Source organism: Oryctolagus cuniculus, chromosome 2 (assembly GCF_964237555.1).
Source record: "Oryctolagus cuniculus chromosome 2, mOryCun1.1, whole genome shotgun sequence".
Taxonomy (NCBI): Eukaryota; Metazoa; Chordata; class Mammalia; order Lagomorpha; family Leporidae; genus Oryctolagus; species Oryctolagus cuniculus.
The window spans coordinates 120923869-120929868 of record NC_091433.1 but is presented as its reverse complement, the minus strand read 5'-3'; positions in this window follow the sequence as shown (position 1 = coordinate 120929868).

The window sequence follows — 6000 nt, the reverse complement described above, 5'->3', positions numbered from 1 at the left end:
GAAAAGTCATAGAGTGTTTATTATTTGGAATTCATTGCTCTAAATGCTTTGCATAGATTAGCTTATTTTATCTTGGCATTGATGAAATGCATAGTAATTTTTTGTTTATATATAAAGAAACAAGAGTTTAAATAACATACCAAATGTCACAGAGCTAGAAAGTCAAAAAACTATTATAAAGGCACATCAGAAATTTCACGGAGCCAGTGTTGTGGCTACAGAGAGCTGGCTTTCCATAGCAGAGCACAGGTTCAAGTCCTGACTGCTTTGGCTTGCGACAGGTGATCTACGTGGTATAGCACACCCGGATGGTTATAGACTATAGGTTATTTTGCTTGGTTGTTTTAAAAGGCCTGTTCTTCATAAAAAATAAATGTTAGTTGGTAACTGGCCCATTTCTGGCTTCTGTACCTCTGCTTGCTTGATAATGGCCAAGGCCACCAGGCTATGGTTTCTCCCGTTTTCTCCCTTGTTGCAGCCACATGATAACACAAGTGGTGCCAAGGTCAGTGACGCCACGCTCAACCTGGACCGGGAACAATTGAGTAATTGAATCCCTACATTTTTCAATAAGGTTATGAAGAAAATGGTTGATTATTTGCAGCTCCAGGTGTTGGTCTAGCCCAGCTGAAGACATTTTGAATATTTGAGGAGTAAATCAGCAGATGGAATCTTTCATTGTCCGTCTCTGCCTAATGAATAAATATATGCTATAAGAATTTAAGTTTATATTTTGTTCCAAAATTTTGAAAAATGTATATAACTTTTTATAATATCCATTTCCATGAACTTTTTCAGACACCTCAAATATTAATCTTTTTTATTATGAGTAAAAATATCTAAATTGAAGGCTTTATATTAATGTATCTGCTATCATAACATCCTCTTATCTCCCATTCAAATGATCAAAAAAATAATATGGCTAAAAGGAGATTTGGACCTTATAGGTACAGAGATGGCCCCAAAATGTATGCATCTAAGGATCAAGCTCTTCAAAGAGTGCTAGATTAGATTCCAGAAGCAGCCATTTTCAGTTCCAGGATGTGTGCCAAACTGAGCAACAGTGGTCAACAAAGTCAGATTCATCTGGGCTGAACTAATTTGTTATACAAATATGCAATTATCTAAATTTAATAGGAAAGTAGACCTACAATTTTTACAAGTCTAGTGCTTGGAATAGTGTCACTTTTTGTAAGAAGTCAACCATAAGAATGTGAGATTTTCTAGAACAACAAGAAAATCCCAAGAAAAGAGTAAAATAATCGTCCAAGCAGCCAAGAGGATATTTAGATACTAAAGTGCCATGAGAGGTTTCGTAAGACCTTTGATCAGATTCAATTGAATTTCACCAACCTAAGTTTCCCAGTTGTTTATCTTTTTTTTTTTTTTTTAATTTGACAGGTAGAGTTATAGACAGTAAGAGAGGCAAACAAAGAGAAAGGTCTTCCCTCTGCTGCTTCACTCCCCAAAAGGCCACTATGGCCGGCACTGTGCCGATCTGAAGACAGGAGCCAGGTGCTTCTTCCTAGTCTCCAATGTGGATGCAAGGGTCCAAGCACTTGGGCCATCCTCCACTGCCCTCCTGGGCCACAGCAAAGAGCTGGACTGGAAGAGGAGCAACCGGGACTAGAATCTGGCACACATAAGGGATGCCGGCGCCACAGGAGGAGGATTAACTAAGAGAGCCATGGCTCCGCTCCCCCCACCACAAGTTGTTTATTACTATATGTAGTGCATGAAACCAGCATAATGAATTTTTAGCAACTTGAGAAGTTATGTTTGAGATAGTACAATTAGAAGCATAAGCCACAGGAGCTGGCATTGTGGTGTACTGGGTTAAACCACTGTCTGTGTTGCTGCCGACACCCAGTGTCAGAATGCTGATTCGACTCCGGGATGCTCTGTTTTTCATCCAGCTTCCAGCGAATGAGCCTGCAAAAGTAGCAAGAGCAGGTGACCCCTGCCTCCCAAGCAGGAAACCTAAATGGACTTGTGGACACCTGGCTTCATCCTGGCCCAGTCCTAGCCAATGAGGTCATTGGTGAAGTGAATCAGCAGATGGAAGATTCTTTCTCTCTCACTCTGCCTTTCAAATAAATATGTAAATCTTTAAAAGAAAAGAAAGAATAGGTCATGTATTAGACAGAATAATACCCCGCCTAGGTGTCCATGCTCAAATCCCCAGAAAAGGAATATATTACCTCACCTAACAAAATGGCAAAATAGAATGGATGCCAAAGCTGGAATTCAGCGTGGTGGTTAACTGAGCATGAATTGCCCAGGTGGGCCAAGTATAATCACTAACATCCTTGAGTGGGTGGGTCCTCAAGGGTCTTGAAAAGGGAGACAGCAGAGGTGAGTTCAGGTCGTCAGAGGAAGCAGGGGGTTTGCTGACTTTGAAGATGGATGAGGGCCACGAGCCAGGGAATTCAGTCTCCGAGAGTTGGGAAGGGCAGAGAAGGAGACGGTCCTGCAGAGCTTTGCAGAAGGAAGGCAGTCTTGCTCACCATGTGATAAAGGACCAGAGAGACCCACTTTTTACTTCAAACCTCCAGAACTGTAAGTAGCACATTGGTTAAAATTTTATACAAAAGGCATAGCTTATTATAGGTTATTGGGTTCATGAAAAATTTAGTTTTGGAGGCTTAATGATTCCTTTGCCCTCTTAAAACAGTGGTAATGAGTCATCATTTGATGTTTGGTGAAATGTTTATTATCCTGTTTGCTGTCAGATCCACTCCTCATCCTCTCTGCTACACTTAGTGTGGCAAGATGAGTAACTCAAAAGGCTTCGTTTCACAAGGTGGTTTTCTGCTGGTTCAGACAACAAAGCAGGTGTTTGCTATATATTTTCTGAGGGCAGGAGGAAGATAGAAGGCAGAACATCTCTGCCCAGCTCTCCCTCCCTTTGTTGGAATCTCCAGAGGTGACTCATGGTGTTTTTGTGCTTCAACTACAACTTTAGGGGCTGCTTGCCAGGTTAGCCAAGCTTTCTGTTCCATTTTGCAATGATGCACCTTGCTTTAATTGCTGCCCTTTAGATAACCTCACTGTCTCAGTTCCGGAAGCCCAATCTCTTCCCATTGCCCTTTAGTTCTTTCAGCTGTTGATTATCGCACAGAAGCTGCATTCTCACCTCAGTCTTCTCCACTTTGAAATCATCCATGTAACAAACTCCTTTGATTAAATTCCTGGTTTGGAACACTTCAGTAGCTTTTGCTTTTCTCCCCGGGATCTGTAATGGGTCCTAACTTCCCCAGCATTGTTCAGGTACTTGGGAACTTTAGATGTAGTTCTAGTAGCCATGGCTTTTGTGGGAAAAAAAATGACATCTTCAACGATTATCATGACCAGGATTAATGGGCAGTGAATAAATCGGGAACCAGTGTCCTGTATGACATGATATAACGAAGTGGATGATAATGCTGCTGGTTTTGATCGTCATGGTGATGACAACAGTCTCAATGAAAAAGTCATGGAAATGAAGAGTAATTAATGGGGTTTGAGCTAGGTCTTTGTTACGAAAACCAAGTTGTTCTTGGGTAGGCACTGTGCTCTTGAGCTGTGATTCTTGGAGAGACTGCTTCACAGCTCTCTGTTGCTGCAACTGTAATGTGAGAAGGTTAGTAATACACGCCTTACAGGACATATTTGCGTGGATGAGATATAGGGTAAAAATCTGATAGCTTTGCAAAAAGGAGCATTCAGCAAACAGAGGGATTAATGCTGATCCTTTATATTCTACTCCAGGATTGGTAAAGAAGTCTGCCTTTCCTAAAGATGATTACTCGTGCCTTTAAGAAACATTAAAACTTCTCACATTTACCTAGGAGTCACCTTCTTGCAGTGTTTTTTTTTTTTTAAACATGTTCTTAATGCACTGTTTCCCTTGCTTAAGGAATTTCAAATATTGCTTCTTCCTAGCTCTTGGGTTGCCCTGCTCCATCTGCCTGATAAATTACACTTTGAAAATTCAGCCAGACTTTAGACTCCTCATACCACCTGTCACCACACATTCTTAATGCCAAGTTACATCTACCTGGTTGGATTTTTTCCAGGTATTTGCTGCTGGGCTGCTCCTTTGCAAGGGAAATATGTCTTGCCACACTTAACCCCTCTGTGCCCAGCTGTAGAAAATGACACTACAGGAGCCACTTTACATATTGCTTGTGAGCATTCTTATGTGCTTGAGAATAATAATATTCTACAGAAAGACAGTTCTCCCAGACATTGGAGACTACTGAACAAATTGTTGTGCCTCTTATTCTATGAAACAATGACTGAAGCCATTTTCTGAAAATGAGTATTGTTAATCATTGGATCATTAACCTTTACAATGTCAATGTGTTCTCCATATCAAATTCAGTTAAATGACTGCCTAAGGTAACCGTTAAGGGAACATTTCACATAGATGAACATATTAATGCTTTATTTAGTTCTAAATGCACTGTGAAGGATTTAGGTGAGAGCTAATCTATGTTAAAGAAAAGTACCAGAAAGAACAATTTAACAGCAAGAAAGTGGGAATTTGACAGATAAAATGTACCCTGCTTTCCAATCTTTCACATTTCTTTGTTCTCAGTATTTCATTGTATCCTAATGTTTTGCTTTCTTACCTCCTTTCTACAGAGAAGACATACTAACCAAATTTTGCACAAAGTAGAGAAGAAATGACTATCAGTGTCTGATGTATGTGAATGAGTCAGTGTGCACATACACCATGGGTCCATTTCCTTGAGTACCTCTTTTATTCTGAATGGAACCAATTCTTTCTTGGTGACATATTATTATATAGAATTACAAGTGGTGCCTCCACTCACAGGCAGGCACCAATTGTTTCTGGTTGAGATCATGTTGGCATTGATGAGCTTTAAGCTGAAGAATGTTTTGTATTAGAACAAGTTTCCAGGACTAACTCCTTATATTTAAATTTCATTAGAACTTAAAGTGAGTTACATACATTTTAGTATTTCTCAGAGTACCCAAGTTAAATATGTGTTTATTAATGACATACTGTGTGGCTAGCTTTCTGTCAGCATAGGAGGAGCCCGTGAGGCAAGTCAGTCAAATGTTATGCTGCTCGCAGTAATGGCAAATCATCCGCAGTCACAGAAGCCAATAGATGAAGAATTTGATAATGAGTTAAATGATGTACTATCATCCATCAGCGAGAGCCATCATAATCCATGGTGTGATAGGCTCTTAGATGGATGTAACAAGATTACGAATGCCCTTGGGCTTCCCTTTCTCTTAAAGAAAAGTAGAATAAAATAACAAATTCACTTACAAGGGATAAGTAACGTTTTATTTAATTATTTGCAAAGTTCCTGAAGAAAGTTTGTGGAGGGGCCAGCATTGAGGTACAGCAGTTTAAGCTGCTGCTTACAAAACTGGCATCCTGCATTGGAGCAATGCTTCAAGCCCTGGCTACTCCACTTCTAATTCAGCTTCCTGGTGGTGCACCTGGGAAGGCAGCAGACTCTGGCCCAAGTATTTGGGCCACTGCCATCTGTGTAGAACAGGGTGAAGTTACTGACTCCTGGCTTTGGTCTGTCATAGCCCTGGCTGTAGGAAACATTAAGGAGTGAGAAGGATTCCCTTTCTCCCCCTCCCCATCTCCCCCTTCCTTTTACCCTCTCTCTCCCCTCCCCCTCATTCAAATAAATGAATCTTTTTAAAAATAGAGGAATAAATAATCAAAAGATTTTAGTGAAAAGATTTTACAATCCATGTGTAGTTTTCTCAACACATTTTTCACAAATTTTTATAGGAAATTTCAGAATGTTGATGCATTTGTAATCCTTTGTATTTTATCTAATGACAATAAAGTACTTAACTGTAAGTTTGCAAGAGTTCTTAACTCTTGGTATGTCTACATCCCATTGGGAGTCTCTCAACTAGGATCTAATAAACAACTGAATTGAAGATTCAGATTTCTGAGTGAGGCTTCTGAAATTTGCTATTTTGAGATTCAACATCTTAAGATTGTACTTACCATCA